The sequence below is a fragment of the Odocoileus virginianus genome, chromosome 8 (genome assembly GCF_023699985.2).
Source record: "Odocoileus virginianus isolate 20LAN1187 ecotype Illinois chromosome 8, Ovbor_1.2, whole genome shotgun sequence".
NCBI lineage: Eukaryota > Metazoa > Chordata > Mammalia > Artiodactyla > Cervidae > Odocoileus > Odocoileus virginianus.
The window spans coordinates 50,862,153-50,879,253 of record NC_069681.1 but is presented as its reverse complement, the minus strand read 5'-3'; the positions used below and the strand labels follow the sequence as shown (position 1 = coordinate 50,879,253).

At 37.9% G+C, this 17,101-nt stretch overlaps 1 long non-coding RNA gene across 1 annotated transcript in view; it reads right to left on the bottom strand.

Moving 5' to 3' along the window:
* LOC139036247 (uncharacterized) overlaps positions 1 to 7,903 on the bottom strand; it is a 155,408-nt gene extending 147,505 nt beyond the window's left edge. The window contains exon 1 of the long non-coding RNA XR_011488951.1: positions 7,850 to 7,903. This is a non-coding gene — a long non-coding RNA (uncharacterized lncRNA). The remainder of the gene's footprint in view (positions 1 to 7,849) is intronic.
* Between the last annotated feature and the right edge of the window lie 9,198 nt (positions 7,904 to 17,101).

Sequence of the window (17,101 nt, the reverse complement as noted above, 5' to 3'; positions counted from 1 at the left end):
AACTCATTTTATTCTTGCCACAAACTCCAAAATGGAAAATACTACTATATTCATTTTTGCAATGATGCAATTGAAGAACATAAAGAAAGTTAACTAAATTTTTTATAGTCACAGAGCTAGTGAGGGGAACTAGTTTTATGAAGGTAGGCCACTGGGATCTAGTTCACCTCTACTTCTTTCCTTTTATAAGCCAGAAGCACTAGAATGAAGTATTAATGATTTTCTGACATTTTATAACCTATATAATGTAGGTAAGCCAAACCAGTCATAGAACCCCAGTGCTTAAGGAAAAACATATTTATATGAGTAAATAATGTGGAGGAAAATAAAGCAGAGTCTGTTTCCCTTTGGCAAAGATACTCTTAAATTTGGTATTTATATAACAAATACAAGTGCAATAGTTGGGGCAAGGGATGGCAAATGCAGTTGGTGGACAGGCCTTGGACAATTATAAGCTTTATCACCACTTTTGCAAATCCTTTCAAACAGTAAGCTTGCAAAACATAGTTTCACCATAAGTCTCCAAACAACCTCAAGACACTTAATCACACTTCTAAGCAGATAACCATTTGTAACTTCCCTTTATAAAGAATATTCTAGAGCTAGCACTGTGTGCATGACAAAGATGTGTAGCTACTGACTTACTGTAAAATAAGAAAGAAAGAAGGAGAGAGGATGGAAGGGAGGGAGGGGATAGAAGAAGGAAGGGGGGAGGGGGAGGGAAGAAGGAAGGGAGGGAGGGAAGGGGAAAGAAAGAAAGAGGAAAGGAAAGGAGAAGACATGAGAGAAGAGGAAAGGAAGAAAAGGAAAACACTTCAACTGTACTAGGCAACTCCACGTTGTTGGTATGGGATAAGGAAAGAAAAGAGAAGAAGAAACTCATCTCACTTTATCCTGTGGCCACTGAATAAATAATCATAAATATTCAGTCACCAAAGATGTGCACAAGTGTCAGAAGTTTCTTATTTCTTTTCTCCCACTCCAACATCAAGTCTTCAAATTCAGGTGCTTCATTAAAAAAAAAAAACACATTTAATTGTATAACATTTTGTGTATTGAAAATTAATATTACAGAAGTATTTCAATGTACAGATGGTCCCAACTTATGATGATTCAACTATATGATGGTGCAGGAGTGATCCACCTTCATTAGAAACTATACTTCAGATTTTGAGTTTTGACTTTTTTCCTGGACTAATGATATGTGGTAAGATACACTCTCATCACGTTGAGCAGCAGCAAGGAGCTGCAACTCCAGTAACCACGTGATCACAAGGGTAAACAAACAATACACTTACAACCATACTGTACCCAGGCAGCCATTCTGTTTTTCACTTTCATACTGTATTCAATAAATTACATGAGATATTCAGCACTTTGTTAGAAAATAGGTTTTGTGTTAGATGCTTTTGCCAAAGTATAGGCTAATGTAAACATGTAAGTATTCTGAGCATGTTTAAGGTAGGCGAGGCTAAGCTATGATGTTCTAGAAGTTACATGAATTAAGTGCATTTTCGACATATACTATTTTCAACTTTCAGTGGGTTTATCAGGACATAATCCCACTGTAAGTCAAAGAAGATCTGTGTACAAAACTAGAAGGAAGAGTGACCTATCACTCAGCTTTAACGATCTTCATCACATGGCTAATGGTGTTTCAGTATACTCCCTTACTATTGCATTATTTAAAATCAACCCAAGACAACATATTCCTTTTGTAAATATTTTATTATGCATTTCTAAAAGATAAGGGCTTTTCAAAAGCATGAATACCATTATCATATCAAAGTGAATTAACCCTTTATCTTATAAAATACCCAGCCAATATTTGCATTTATCCAGTTGTCTCATAAATATTTTTTAATTTGGTTGGTTGATTTTGCCATTTGCTTGAACTAGAATCCAAATAAGGCCCAGATATACAATCTTTTAATAAGCATCTTAAGTCTTTCAACCTTTGGGTTCTATCTTTCTCTGTTTTTTCTTTTTCTTTTTTTTGTAATGTTTGTTATTGTTGCTGTTGAAGAAATTAGATTTTTTTATCATGTTTAGTTTGCCATGGTCTGAATTTTGCTGATCATAATCTTTTGATACTTTTTCACATATTTTTCTGTCCCTTTTTGTACCTGAAAATAAATTAGAAGTTTGATCAAGAGGCTTAATCAGATTCCATTTCAATGTCATATAAGAGGGATGAGATTGTATATTTCCATTAGGAGTGCAAGTTTGAATATCACTCTTTTTGGTGTACCAACCAGTGAGGATCATTGTCTGGATCCATTAACTCATGAAGAGTTGAAAAAATATGTATATTCTAATTATTTCCTTTATTTTCTTACATTATCAATAATATGTCTCTAAATTAACTTCAATTTATTAACTATTTCGGTTCATCCCTGGTGACTCAGACAATAAAGAATATGCCTGCAATGAGGGAGACCAGGGTGGCATCCCTGGGTCAGGAAGATCCCCTGGAGAAGGGAATGGCAGCCCACTCCAGTATTCTTGCCTGGAGAATCCCATGGACAGAGGAATCTGGCGAGCCACAGTTCATGGGTCACAAAGAGTCAGACACAACTGAGCGACTAACACAACACTTATTAACTATTTGGCTAAAGGATTAAGGTATTTAATAAAGACAATTAAGATATTAAGATATTTAATAAAAGGCAAGGTAAATGATTGCTTTATTATTTTTTTTTTATCTTGTAGCATGTTCTGAATTTTTTTTGTTATAATTTTCCAAAGATGATGAAAGCAAAATAGGATCCTTTCACATGCATTAAGAACTTGTGGATTTTTTTTTAAAAAAATTTATTTATTTATTTCTGGCTGTGCTGGGTCTTCACTGCTGCAGGCAAGTGGGGGCTCCTCTCTAGTTGCTGTCCCCAGTCTTCTCATTGCTGTGGCTTCTCTTGTTGTGCAGAACGGCCTTGAGGGCACGCAGGCTCAGTAGTCATGGCTCCCAGGCTCTAAACCACAAGCTCAATTGTTGTGCTGCATGGGCCCAGTTGCTCAAAGTCACTTGAGATCCTCCCAGATCAGGGATCAAAACTGTATCTCCTGCACTGGCAGGAGGACTCTATTAGCCACCAGGGAAGCCCAGAACTTGTGGATTTAAAAACATTTAATATATATTTAATCTATAGCAGTGATTATTCTTGTTGATGTTTAAAATGTTCCAGTTTGGCCAGTGAGTGGTTTCTTAAGCTCTGAGAGGTTTCTTGACATGTAGTCATGACCCATATCCATGACAAGTATCCATGATCAGTAGTCTTTGAAAATCAATTTATTTTCTTTAATGTCAAGATATTCTGGAATCACCATGTACCCTATATTCAGGATCAGCAATTTCTCTAAGATGCGCTAGCTACTTATAGTGAGAAATAGTAAATACTGATCCCCATTTGTGTACTAGGGATGCTTGGTGTCCTGGTTTGTTTCAGGTTTCAAGCAATTTTCAATGGGTGGAACTAGGAAATATGTATTTTAAGGATAAGATACCTGAAACCTTGAAACTTTTTCAATTCAAGGCCAGAGTTTTTATATAACTTCAAAAATCTTCTACATATTTGTGCTACACCAGGAAAAAAAAAAAAAGGTCTTTGATCTTGATGAACTCTCACAATTATTCATCTGTTTTATCTAATGTATGTGCATGCTAAGTTCCTTCAGTTGTGTCTGACTCTTTGCGATCCTATGTACCATAGCTCACCAGGCTCCTCTGTCCATTGGATCCTCCGGGAAAAAGTACTAGTGTGTGTTTCTGTGCCCTTCTCATGGGGATTCCTCTGACTCAGGGATCAAACCTACATCTCTTACGTCTACCTGCATTGGCAGGTGGGTTCTTTACTACTAGTACCACCTGGGAAGTCCTGTTTTATCTTATAGTACATTGACAAATTGATAACACTCCAAGAAAAATCAAGAGCTAACACAAAAGATATTGCTACAGAGAAAAATCTGCTGAGAAATGTTTTAGTTGCTCAATACTTAAGTTCTATAACAGCACAGTCAAAAAATTGTTTTACAGCATTCTAAAGGCAGATATTTTCTACTTTATTTTTATTTAATTTTCATGATTCTTTTTAAAATTAAAATTTTATTACAATTATGCAATATGATTCATGTTATAAATTCAACAACAGTATGTTCCCAGAAATCTGTATTCTACTTTATTCTTATCCTCTCAAATTTATTTATTTACTTTTATAATTAGTTTTTCTAATTTACACTTTTTTCTTCCATTTTTTCTTTAATGTGTGTAGATATTTGAATATGGCTAGAAGTGTGAGTTTATACATATTTATCAGTATATATTTATATGAGGAGGGCATGGCAACTCACTCTAGTATTCTTATCTGGAGAGCCCTTTGGACAGAAGAGCCTGGTGGGCTACAATCCACAGGTTTGCAAAGAGTTGGACATGACTGCAGTGACTTAGTATGCACACATATATTTATATATTATATATTAAAACTGTAACACATACATATATATTAATTGTCAAGGTCCTAATCTTCTTCCCCAGTGATTTTCCATTCACTCAACTGAAAGCTTATTCTCTGTAGCCCTATATCCTGCTTCTATCTAATATCAGAATTATCTTTTTTGTTGTTGCCCATATTTGGATATTAACAATTAACATTAAATAATGACACAAATTCACTGACCTCCTAAACATGTGAAACTTCATACAACTATGCTTTGATCAATCATAACCATATATATTAATATCATATATAATTCCTAGCATCCCAAAATGGAATAAAGCAGTTCCTTTCCAATCTTTGTTTTGTGCTACAGTCTTGCAATAAAGACTGAAGATTTTATTTAATGGAAGCATGGCGTTGGTTTAGTTGTGAAGTTGTGTCTGACTCTTGCAATCCCATGGACTGTAGCCTGCCAGGTTCCTCTGCCCATGGGATTCTCCAGGCGAGAATACTGGAGTGGATTGCCATTTCCTTCTCTAGAGGATCTTCCTGATCCAGGAATTAAACCCTGGTCTCCTGCATTGCAGGCAGATTCTTTACCAACTGAGCTATGAGGAACAAAAAATTCAAACACTCTACTTTTTACTTGATACGAAATTCCAGAGGTCATTTCCTATTTGTATATTTCTCTTTTTTTTAAAGTTGACCTATGATGGTCAATTTTTACAATTATGAAATTATTATGATTTCAAAGAGTAACCTATTAAAAATTCAGTATAATGCATTCAACCCATACCCTAAAGATGAACAACTGTACTGGTCACAGAATCATGATGTTAGAAATAATGCTGAAAATAACAGTCATGAAAAGTATCACTTTTCATAATTTTACTATTGTATCTTTAGGATAGGCTTTTAGTTCCAGAGTTATAAATCTTATGGAGATGTTGCATTATTTTTGCAGTCCACACCTACAACATATGAGTGTTTGTTTTCATGCAGCTGCACCCAAAGTAGAAAAATTTTGATAATTTGCTAAATAAGTCATATTGTTAGTGTAGTTTTAGCTTTCATTTCTCTTACTTTGATCAAACTGACAGTTTTTCATACATGAAAGAGAAATTTGAAGTGAATTTTCTTTTTCTATTGACATTCTTTCCTCGTCTCTAGTTATAGTGTTGTTGACCATTTTACTCTTTATTTGCAGAAACATTTTATTTATTACAAATTTCAATTATTTTCTTTAATTTCTAAGACCACTTGGATCTGGCCATTTTTTTTGAATACTAAACAATTCTCTCAACAAAATACCTGTTCTAGAATGTAACTTTAATTTAGAGTTGGGAAAAGGTTTCCCACATTTTTATCACTGAATCTTTTAAACAGAAGATAAATATTTACATCCCCAAGCTCTGTGACAATGAGAGTATAGTCACATGACATAATCAAGCTTAAAAAAAAAACCTGAAGAAGCAGATACTCCTCATAATCTATTTTAAGGAAAGGGCCCAGTCTAATGAACATGGCAGTGTATAATGGATAGCATCAGTTAGAAGAACTGTGTGTCCTGGGACAGCATCTGTGGGTCATGGTTGATAGTAACATTAGTGTTATTAGAACTCCAAACTTTTATCCTTTGAACAATTCTACTAAATTATATCATGTAACTAATGTTGATTCAGATTAGAAAAGGCAGAGGAACCAGAGATCAAATTGCCAACATCTGTTGATTATCAAAAAAGCAAGAGAGCTCCAGAAAAACATCTATTTCTGCTTTATTGACTATGCCAAAGCCTTTGACTGTGTGTATCACAATAAACTGTGGAAAATTCTTCAAGAGATGGAAATACCAGACCACCTTACCTGGTTTTTGAAAAATCTGTATGCAAGTCAGGAAGCAAAAGTTAGAACTGGACATGGAACAACAGACTGGTTCCAAATAGGGAAAGGAGTATGTCAAGGCTGTATGTTGTCACTGTGCTTATTTAACTTTTATGCAGAGTACATCATGAGAAATGCTGGGTTGGATGAAGCACAGGCTAGGATCAAGATTGCTGGGAGAGATATCAATAAGCTCAGATATGCAGATGACACCACCCTTATGGCAGAAAGCGAAGAACTAAAGAGCCTCTTGATTAAAGTGAAAGAGGAGAGTGAAAAAGTTGGCTTAAAGCTCAACATTCAGAAAACTAAGATCATGGCATCTGGTCCCATCACCTCATGGGAAATAGATGGGGAGACAGTGGAAACAGTGTCAGACTTTATTTTGGGGGGCTCCAAAATCCCTATAGATGGTGACTGGGCCATGAAATTAAAAGACACTTGCTCCTTGGGAAAAAAGTTATGACCAACCTGGACAGCATATTAAAAAGCAGAGGAATTACTTTGCCAACAAAGGTCTAGTCAAAGCTATGGTATTTCCAGTAGTCTTGTATGGATGTGAGAGTTGGACTATAAAGAAAGATGAGTGCTAAAGAATTGACGCTTTGAACAGTGGTGTTGGAGAAGACTTAAGAGTCCTTGGATTGCAAGAAGATGCAACCAGTCCATCCTAAAGGAAATCAGTCCTGAATATTCATTGGAAGGACTGATGCTGAAGCTGAAACTCCAATACTTTGGCCACCTGATGTGAAGAACTGATCCATTTGAAAAGACTTTGATTCTGGGAAAGATTGAAGGTGGGAGGAGAAGGGGATGACAGAGGATGAGATGGTTGGATGACATCACTGACATGAGTTTGAATAAACTCCTGGAGTTGGTGATGGACAGGGAGGCCTGAGGTCCTGCAGTCCATGGGGTCACACAGAGTTGGACATGACTGAGTGACTGAACTGAACTGAACTGAACTGACTGAAACTATAGTTGGTTAACTACCAACTCTGATGGATATAGATTTTGGCACCTGAGATAGATTACTGTAGGTAATGGATTCTTACGGAATGAGATTCTGATATTTCTTACGTTTTTGTGAGCCTGAAGGGCTTTAAATTCAGCCAGGAAAAGATGATAATCAGGTAGGCTTTGGCATGAAAGGGGCAAATGCATGTTTTAGAACAAAGCCCGTTTGTGTTTGCCTATCGAATATAAGGTCTTAGGAGAAATCAGTAGGTTCTACCAAAGAACAGTGTGCGGGACATAGATAATACCAAGATACGGTATGTGTCAGGTCTTCTAACTAAACTACGGAGTTTAAATAAATAAGTTCATTAGAAGTATAGTTTGATAACCAGTAACTTTCTCTGACTTGATATAGAAGCTCTATCATAACTTCCAAAGGGCTGAGTTTATCCAGAATTCAAAATTTAAGCACCCGAATTGTCAAGTTTCAATTGTCAAATTATATCATTTGAATACTTAGAGTTGTCAAATTTTAATTTTTTTCTTTACTTTTTATTTTGAAATTATTTCAGACTTACAGAAAAGTTGTGGAGATTTGTCAACTCTTCATAATGAAGCTAAGGCATTTCTTAGGAAAACATCAGTGACCTGTGAATTGAAAAAGGAGCAAATGTGGGAGTTAGAGGAATCAAATGAATGTCCCAGTTCTCCGTAATTCCCACTCCCCTGCAGAGACAGCTTCTTCCCCACCAGAAGATTGAGGCAGTATTAGCTTTGCTTAATGACCATGGGGCAGACTTCACAAAAGAAAGCATATATTAGGCTGAACTCTCAAACTTTTCTGTCTTGCAGCACTCTGAGCCCATAATTAAACTCATATCTCAGTATACTCTGTAGCAGATTATAGTACAAATACATAATGGAATATTATAATACTTAGCCAAATAAAGAGTGAAATAATACCATATTAAACAGCATGGATATAACTAAAGATTTTCTAAGTGAAGTAAGTCAGAAAGAAAGACAAATACTACATGATATCACTTATATGTATAATCTAAAATACAACACAGATGAACATATCTATGAAACAGTAACAGAATCATGTACATAGAGAGCAGTCTTACGGATGCTAAGAGGGAGGGAGTTGGTCTAGGGATGGAGGGAGAGGTTAGGGTTAGCATATGTCGCTTTTATATATCGAATGGATAAAGAACAAGGTCCTACTGTATAGCAGAGAACTATATTCAATATCCTGTGATAAACCATAATGGAAAAGAATATATATATATACATGTGTGTGTGTGTAGTATATGTATGTGTGTTAGTTGCTCAGTTGTGTCTGACTCTTTGCAACACCATGGACAGTAACCTGCCAAGACTCCTCTGTCCATGGAATTCTCCATTCAAGAATGCTGGAGTGGGTATCTTACAGGGGATCTTACTGACCCAGGGTTCGAACCTGGATCTCCTGCATTGCGGGCAGATGTTTTACCATCAGAGCCACCAGGAAAGCCATATATATATATATATATATATATATATAAAATATATATATATATTAAAAATAATATATGTGTATATTTATCCTATATATGATGCTAAATATTCTAAAACATTTACAAAACATGTTTTGAATGCTGCATGTTAAAAATAACAATAATTGAATAAATAAATATTAATAATAAAATGGATTCTGATGGTGTTAAGACATGGAAGCTAGAATTTTATATCAAGTGAATAGAACAACATGAGTATACTTGTTAGAGTTTACAGTTTAACATGTTTGCTCTTGCCATCAGGAGAGGTTTTTCTCATTTATTCATTTGAAGATCTGAAACAAGAAATCTCAAAGCTCTTCCACAATAAATGAATTTGAGATGCTAGGGATTTATAAGTATTAGGTAAAGAAGGAATTTATTATTTTTAAAGAATTTTTTAAAAAACTCAGAACAACAACAAAAAAGAATAATGTATTTATCATGTGTATTTATCCATGTTGAGCCATTCACCAACCTCTGACTTTTACCTCAGACACTGTTCCATGACACCGAGGAGAGTGCCAGAATCTCTGCAACACCATATTGTTTTTCCCTTAGACTAAAGGTAAATGAGCAACTCTGTAATTAAATATTCTTGTGGCTATTGTGCTTTAGTGCTCAGCTTTTATTTCTATCTCTTTTAATACTTGACTTGCGGAGAACTGAAGGCTAAAATCTGTTTTGTTTTGTTCTCACAAGACTCCACTGGAGCTGTTTTGGATTTAATTTGTTTTGTCAAGGATATGCACTCCAGACAGATGTGTAAGGTAGAACTGACACAGAGGCAACATATTCCATATCTTGGAAGATAGCTTGCACTTAAAAAAAATAGGTAAGTGGCAAAGTTTAATGGAAGTCTTGTAATTATAGTCTGGAAAACTGGAGTCTGGATGTTGGCAAAATACTCTCTGTCTTCAAGTACCCTTTCTGCTCAAGTTATGAAGTTGTAACCTCTATGGAGTTAGACTGTTTAAAGTCGCCCTTAGGTGGCGAAAGTTATTTGTAATTTCTGGTCCCAGAATTTGTGACTCAAGGACTTTCTTCTGCTCTACTTTGAGTGGGAAATAATCCTGGCTATTGGCTTTGCAAACATTTCACCTCACTGAAGGGGTAAACTGTAGTCTTCTAGTAGGACATTCCCACACTGCAATTAGTTGCTTCTGGACTAGAAGTTCATAATAAAACTATGAGAATAGTTATTCATGAAAGGGAAATGTCACATCCAATCAATGGACAAATTTAACTTCTGAGGGGAAAAAAAAGCAACACGCTGAAAACCTGAGCAGCAATTCAACTACTGCGTATGGAATTTGATTCCACTGGATGTTTTACAAAAACAGTGTTCCAATGGGGAATGTTATCTACAAGTTTGATTTTACACATAAAAGAGCATGATTCTGTGATGGAATGTAAAAGATGGGCAAATTGAAAAGCCTGTAGCAGCAATTCACTATGATTACAGCAAACTGTTGGCAGCACATCATATTGTATATTCAATGTAACTGATAAAGCTCAGGTTCTTTGCCAGAGAATATGTCATTCTGAGATCCACTGAAATATACCTTTCTTTTGATCTGAGTGCTAATGTTAATAGCTTATATAGATAGGTCCCTTGACTCCTCAAGGACTGGATTATTCAAAGGATATCCATCAGTTCAGTTCAATTGCTCATTCATGTCCGACTCTTTGCGACTTCATGGACTGCAGTATGCCAGGCTTCCCTGTCCATCACTAATACCCACAGCTTGCTCAAACTCATGTCTATCAAGTCAGTGATGCCAACCAGCCATCTAATTCTCTGTTGTCCCCTTTGCCTCCTGCCTTCATTCTGTCACATCAGAGACTTATCCAGTGAGTCAGTTCTTCCCATCAGGTGGCCAAAGTATTGGAGCTTCAGCTTCAGCATCAGTCCTTCCAATGAATATTCAGGACTGATTTACTTTAGGATTGACTGGTTCAATCTCCTTGCAGTCCAAAGGACTCTCAGGAGTCTTCTCCAACACAAGAGTTAAAAAGCATCAATTCTTTAGTGCTCAGCTTTCTTTATGGTCCAACTTTCACACCCATACATGACTACTGGATAAACCATAACTTTGACTAGACAGACTTTTCTCGGCAAAGTGACATCTCTGCTTTTTAATATGCTGTCTATGTTTGTCATAGCTTTTCTTCCAAGGAGCAAGTATCTTTTAATTTTGTGGCTGCAATGATTCTGGAGCCCCTAAAACTAGAGTCTCTCACTGTTTCCAGGCTTCCCTGTTAGAACAGTTGGTAAAAAATCCACCTGCGATGCAGGAGACCCAGTCCTATTCCTGGGTCCAGAAGATCCCCTGGAGAAAGGATAGGCTAAACACTCCAGTATTCTTGGACTTCCCTTATGGCTCAGCTGGTAACTTGCAATGCAGGAGACCAGGGTTTGATCCCTGGGTTGGCTGGAGAAGGGAAAGGCTACCCACTCCAGTATTCTTAACTGGAGAATTCCATGGACTGGATAGTGAATCAGACATGACTCAGCAACTTTCACTCACACTGTTTCCATCATTTCCCTATCTATCTGCTATGAAGTGATGGGACTGGATACCATGATCTTAGTTTTTGAATGTTGAGTTTTAAGCCGGTTTTTTCACTTTTCTCTTTTGCTTTCATCAAGAGACTCTTTAGGTTAATCCTAAAGGAAATCAGTTCTGAATATTCACTGAAATAACTGATGCTGAAGCTCCAATACTTTGACCACCTGTTGGGAAGAACTGACTCATTGGAAAAGCTCTTGATGCTACAAAAAATTGAAGGCAGAAGGAGAACGGGACTACAGAGGATGAGATGGTTGGATGGCATCACCGACTGGATGTACATGAATTTGAGCAAGCTCCGGGAGTTGGAGATGGACACGGAAGACTAGTGTGCCATAGTCCATGGGGTCACAAAGAGTAGGACATGACTGAATGACTGAACTTAAGAGGTTCTTTAGTTTCTCTTTGTTTTTTGCCGTAAGAGTGGTGTCACTTGCATATCTGAGGTTATTGATATGTCTCCCTGCAATCTTGATTCCAGGCTGTGCTTCATCCAGTCGAGTATTTTGCATGATTTATGCTGTATAAAAGTTAAATAAGCAGGGTGACAATATACAGCCTTGAATTACTCCTTTTCCAACTTGGAATCAGTCCATTGTTCCTTATCCAGTTCTAACTGTTGTTTCTTGACCTGCATACAGATTTTTTAGGAGCCATATAAGGTAGTCTGGTATTCCCATCTCCTTAAGAATTTTCACAATTTGTTGTTGTACACACAGTCAAAAGGTTTAGTGTAGTCAATGAAGCAGAAGTAGATGATTTATGGAATTTTGCTTTGCCTTTTCTATGATCCAACAGATGTTAACAATTTGATCTCTGGTTCCTCTTCCTTTTCTAAATCCAGCTTGGACATCTGGAATTTCTCAGTTCATGAACTGTTGAAACCTTGTTTGGAAAATTTTGAGTTTGCTAGTGTGTGAGATGCATGCAATTATGTGGCATTTGAACATTCTTTGGTGTTGCCTTTCTTTGGAACTGGAATGAAAACTGACCCTTTCCAGTCCTGGTTTTCCACTGCTGAGTTTTCCAAACTTGCTGGCATATTGAATGCAGCATTTTAACAGCATCGTTTTTTAGGATTTGAAATAACTCAGCTGGAATTCCATCACCTCCACTAGCTTTGTTCATAGTGATGCCCCCTTGACTTCACAGTCCAGGATGCCTGGCTCTAGGTGAGTGATAACACCACTGTGATTATCTGGTCATTAAGATCTCTTTTGTATAGTTCTTCTGTGTATTCTTCCCACCTCTTAATATCTTCTGCTTCTGTTAGGTCCATACAATTTCTGTCCTTTATTGTGCCCATGTTTGTATGCAATGTTCCCTTGGTATTTCTAATATTCTTGTAGAGGATCTCTAGTCTTACCCATTCTATTGTTTTCCTCTATTTCTTTGAATTGATCACTTAGGAAGGCTTTCTTTCTTTCTTTTTTAGGAAGGCTTTCTTATGTCTCCTTGTTATTCTTTAGAACTCTATATACAAATGGGTATGTGCTTAGTCACTCAGTTGTGTCCGACTCTTTGCGACCCCATGGACTGTAGCCTGCCAGGCTCCTCTGCCCATGGGCATTCTCCAAGCAAGAATACTGGAGTGGGTTGCATGCCCTCCTCCAGGGGATCTTCCCAACCCAGGGACTGAACCCAGGTCTCCTGCATTGCAGGCATATCTTTCCTTTTCTCCTTTGCCTTTAGCTTCTCTTCTTTTCTTGGTTATTTGTAAGGCCTCCTCAGACAACCATTTTGCCTTTCTGCATTTTTTTTTTCCCTTGAGGATGATCTTGATCTCTGCCTCCTGTACAATGTCATGAACCTCTGTCCATCGTTCTTCAGGCACTCTGTCTACCAGATCTAGTCCCTTGAATCTATTTGTCACATGCACTGTTTAATCGTAAGCAATTTGATTAGGTCATACCTGAATGGTCTAATGGTTTTCCCTACTTTCTACAATTTAAGTCTGAATTTGGCAATAAGGAGCTCATGATCTGAGCCATAGTCAGCTCCTGGTCTTGCTTTCACATATTATATAGAGCTTCTCCCATCTTTGGCTGCAAAGGATATAATCAATTTGATGTCAATATTGACCTTTGGTGATGTCCATGTGTAGAGTCGTCCCTTGTGTTTTTTGAAGTGGTGTTTGCTTTGAGTTTGAGTAAACTCTGGGAGCTGGTGATGGACAGGGAGGCCTGGTGTGCTGCAATTCATGGGGTCGCAAAGAGTCGGACATGACTGAGTGACTGAACTGAACTGAACTTGCTATGACCAGTGCGTTCTCTTGGCAAATCTCTGTTAACCTTTGCCTGCTTCATTTTGTACTCCAAGACCAAACTTGCCTGTTACTCCAAGTATCTCTTGATGTCCTACTTTTGCACTCCAGTACCCTATGATGCAAAGAATACTGGTTTTTTGTTTGTTTGTTTTTGGTGTTAGTGATAGGAGGTAATTGCAACTATTCACTGAGTAACTATCAACAGTAGAATATTGGATCCCACCAAAAAAAGATAACCCATGTCCAAGGGCAAAGGAGAAGCCCCAAGAATGTGGTAGGAGGGGTGAAATTGTGTTTAGAATCAAGCCCCATGACTGCCAGAGACACTCAGAGGGCTCCAACAAAACCTTGTGTGCACCAGGACTCAGGGATCCCACAAGAGACTGAGCTAGACCTGCCTTTCTGTATTTGAATGTCTCCTGCAGAGGCATGGTTCATCAGTAATCTGCCATAGGGACAGGGGCTCTGGTTGCAGCAGACCTGGGAGGTGTGACCTGTGAATCCCACCACAGAACCACTGAGCAAACAATCCACAAACTGGAGAACAATTATACAAAAGGATTTCTTGCACTGTTGTGAAAGTTTCTTGCACTGATTTCTCAACCTGGGGATCTGGCAAAGAGGCTGAGAACCCCCAGGGAATTTGACTTTGAAGGTCAGTGGGATGGGATTACAGAATTTCCTCAGGACTGGGGAAACAGACTCTTGGCGGGCACAAACAAAATCTTGTGTGCACCAGGATCCAGGAGAAAGAAGCAGTGACCCCACAAGAGACTGGGCCAGGCTTCCCCAGGAGTCTCTGGTAGAGGTGTGGGTCAACAGTGGTCTTGGATCACAGCCTTGTCTAACTCAATAAAACTATGGGCCATGCCTTGTGGGGCCACCCATGATGAACAAGTCATGGTGGAGAGTTCCAACAAAACATGGTCCACTGGAGAAGGGAATGCAAACCACTTCAGTATTCTTACCCCATGAATGGTGTGAGAAGACAAAAAGATATGACACTGACAGATGAAATCCCCAGGTTGGTAGGTGCCCAATATGCTACTGCAGAAGAGTGGAGAAATAGCTCCAAAAAGAATGAATAGGCTTAGCCAAAGTGAAAACAACACCCAGTTGTGGATGTGACTGGTGGTGGAAGTAAAGTCCAATGCTGTAAAGAACAATATTGCATAGGAACCTGGAATGTTAGGTCCATGAATCAAGATAAATTGAAAGTGTTCAAGCAGAAGATGTCAAGAGTGAACATTGACATTTTAGGAATCAGTGAACTAAAATGGACTGGAATGGGCAAATTTGACTTAGATGACCATGATATCTACTAAGGGCAAAAATCCCTTAGAAAAAATGAGTAGCCCTCATAGACAACAAAAGAGTCCAAAATGCAGTACTTGGGTGTAGTTTCAAAAATGACAGAATGATCTCTGTTCATTTCCAAGGCAAATCATTCAGTATCACAGTAAAATTCAAGTCTATACTCCAACCAATAATGCCAAAGTATATCCACATGAAGAGCCAATTCCAATAGGAGGAAACACAACGGTTATGAGCCCTCAAGAAGAGGGAGTAAATGGAAGAAAGCAACTTGAAAAATAATTACTGATAAATCAGTAATTGTTTACTAACTTACTAATACTAATTAGTATTTACATTAGCTCTCTGGGTCAACATCTGAATTCACAAGGAAAACAAAAACACAATGAAGAAATTTAGTACTAAATAAGGGATTCATGCTTAATTGATCAATGCTCACAAAACAGAAGCTATTTTTGAGCCTCTCCATGGACACAGGTATTGAAATATATTAGCATATAATTTGTGGACAAGGACAGTTTGCATTTCTCAGATAGCTTTGATAAAATACATAGCTTTCAACAAGAATCTATGATGTATTTTGTCATACGTGTTTTGCCAGGAGGTGGAATTATTACACTTCTTGCAGGAGCAGGCAAAATCCACATACAATTAAAGCCCTGCTACTGATCCTGCTAAGTGCCTTCAGTCATGTCCAACTCTTTGTAACCCCAAGGATAATAGCCACCAGGCTCCTCTGTCCATGGAATTCTCCAGAGAAGAATACTGGAGTAGGTTGCCATGCCCTCCTCAATTAAAGCCATAAATGACCATATATTTTTTCCTAAATACTAAGATTCCTTATAATTCAGTTCAATTCAGTTTGGTCGTACAGTTGTGTCCGACTCTTGGTGACCCCATGGACTGCAGCACGCCATGCTTCCCTGTACATCACTAATTCACAGAACTTGTTCAAACTCACGTCCATCAAGCCAGTGATGCCATCCAGCCACCTCATCTTCTGTTGTCCCCTTCTCCTCCTGTCTTCAATCTTTCCCAGCATCAGGATCTTTTCCTACAAGTCAGTTCTTTACATCAGGTGGCCAACGTATTGAAGTTTCAGCTTCAGCATCAGACCTGCCAATGAATATTCAGGGCTGATTTCCTTCAGGATGGACTGGTTGGATCTCCTTGCTGTCCAAGGGACTTTCAAGATTCTTCTCCAACACCACAGTTCAAAAACATCAATTCTTCAGTGTTCTGCTTGCTTTATAGTCCAACACTCACATGCATACATGACTACTGGAAAAACCGTAGCTTTGACTAGATGGACGTTTGTCGGCAAAGTAATGTCTCTGCTTTTTAATATGTTATCTAGGTTGGTCACAACTTTTCTTTCAAGGAGCAAGCGTCTTTTCATTTCATGGCTGCAGTCACAATCTGCAGCAATGTTGGAGCCCCCCAAAATAAAGTCAGCCACTGTTTCCATTGTTTCCCCATTTATCTGTCATGAAGTGATGGGACCAGATGCCATAATCTTAGTTTTCTGAATGTTGAGTTTAAGCCAACTTTTTCACTCTCCTCTCTCACTTTCATCAAGAGGTTCTTCAGTTCCTCTTCACGTTCTGCCATAAGGATGGTGTCATCTGCATATGAGATTATTGATATTTCTCCCTGTAAAATCTTGATTCCAGCTTGTGCTTCATCCAGCCCAGCATTTTGCATGATGTACTCTGCATATAATTTAAATAAGCAGTGTGACAATATATAGCCTTGATGTATTCCTTTCCCATTTTGAAACCAATCTGTTGTTCCATGTCCAGTTCCAACTGTTGCTTCTTGACCTGCATACATATTTCTCAGGAGGCAGGTAAGGTGGTCTGGTATTCCCGTCTCTTGAAGAATTTTCCAGTTTGTTGTGATCTATGCAGTTAAAGGCTCTGGTGTAATCAATAAAGCAGTAGATGTTTTTCTGTTATTCTCTTGCTTTTTAGATGACCCAACAGATGTTGGCAATTCGGTCTCTGGTTCCTCTGCCTTTTCTAAATCCATCTTGAACATCTGGGAGTTCACAATTCATGTAACTTTGAAGCCTTGCTTGGAGAATTTTGAACATTACTTTGCCAGCATGTGAGATGAGTGCATATTATAATTAGGCAA